The sequence below is a fragment of the Bison bison genome, unplaced genomic scaffold (assembly GCF_000754665.1).
Source record: "Bison bison bison isolate TAMUID 2011002044 unplaced genomic scaffold, Bison_UMD1.0 scf7180017864050, whole genome shotgun sequence".
NCBI lineage: Eukaryota > Metazoa > Chordata > Mammalia > Artiodactyla > Bovidae > Bison > Bison bison.
The window spans coordinates 3,446,279-3,447,826 of NW_011494622.1; positions in this window are offsets into that span (position 1 = coordinate 3,446,279).

Below are 1,548 nucleotides of genomic sequence, written 5' to 3' on the forward strand. Positions count from 1 at the left end.
CTCATTGATAATTATCTCCTCCAGCTGAATATAAAACTCTCTGAGAGATGGTGTGAATTTTCTTTTTGCAGGCTCACCTCCAAAGCTAATTGATAGCGCCCATTTCAGCAGGCCCCTTAGAACCTCCCACACTGACTCAGTGCCTCAAAAACGTCAGAGTGAGGTATGCAGACCTGGGGCCCGAGCAGCTGTCTTTAGGAAAGAAGGCTTTTCTGAATTGCCTGTGTCCATTCTTGGAAATGTGCTGAAGCAAAGAGAAAGTAGTCAGGGTGCCTTCAAGGATTCCCCCGGGGGCTGATAATTCCTCGTGATAATCACATAATCCAGGCAAGTCAGGGCAGGGAACAGTCAGGGAAGAAAGAAGGGTCAGAGTTGGAGCCGGTCAGACAGAGCCAGGCGTTTACATCTGCTCTGAAGAAGGATCATCGCAGGGATCGTTACACGAATTCCTGTAGTTCATTCAGCCGACGGAAGAGACAGAAACCTCAGGCCTAAAGCCTGTGTTTTTGTATACTTTCAGAATGAAAGGACTTTTGTTGTTTCTCCTTTAGATTTATTGAATGTTCAACCCACAGAAAACAGAAGGTGGGGGGTCGACCTGGAGGGGAAAGAGGCCCCCACCCACTACCCATCATTTCAGCTTTTACTGTTATTGGCTCCCGTGAAAACACCGGAGAGGGATTTGTTTTGTGGTCGGGCTTCCTTTTTTTTTTTTCTTTTTAAACATCATGACTAGATCTGCAGTATTTCCTCAGATATGTAAGGGGAAGGGAGCGGTGACTTCCTAAAGGAAAGTATTTGTATTTTTAGACTGAAATATGCTTTGACAAAGCTTTTCTCAAAAAAAGACATAATAAGAGAGTTCTGAAAAACAGAAAACCCCTCTTAAACTATAGTGAAGGCAGTTTAGCTTTTAAAAAATATATTTTAATGTCATGAAAGAGAGATAAGCAATTTTATTTTCAAGGATGACCCTCCTCCCCCAGCTTCCAAAAAAAAAAAAAGTCTGGATTTTAGACTACTTGCCTCAATTCCACTTTGCTTCTGAACGTTTTTGCTTTAGGGTCACACATCAGCAGAGTCCAGGAGAACCAGCCCCTGGGGAATGAAAGGATCAGAACAAGGTCACCAGTGTGGGTAATGAGATAATGGGGAGGGAGTAGGGGGTGAGGAAGAAGTAGGAGAAGGCCTGGGGAGATACTCCTGTGAGGACACAAACCGCTCTGCTTTGTCATGAACTTACGGTGTCTTACATATCCATGGAGTCCTGGAGGTCAGTCAGCCCAGTGTTTTTGGTGTTTCAACCATGTGTATCAGTCACATCTGACTGCTAGCGACCCTATGGACTGTAGCTCACCAGGCTCTTCTGCCCATGGGATTCTTCAGGTGAGAATACTGGAGTGGGTTGCCGTCTCCTCCTCCCAGGGGAATCTTCCTGACCCAGGGATGGAACTCGAGTCTCCTGTGTCTCCCGCACTCATTGGCAGGCAGGTTCTTTACCGCTGCACTGCCTGGGATGCACGAGCTGAATATGTAGCCTAGGAGAGT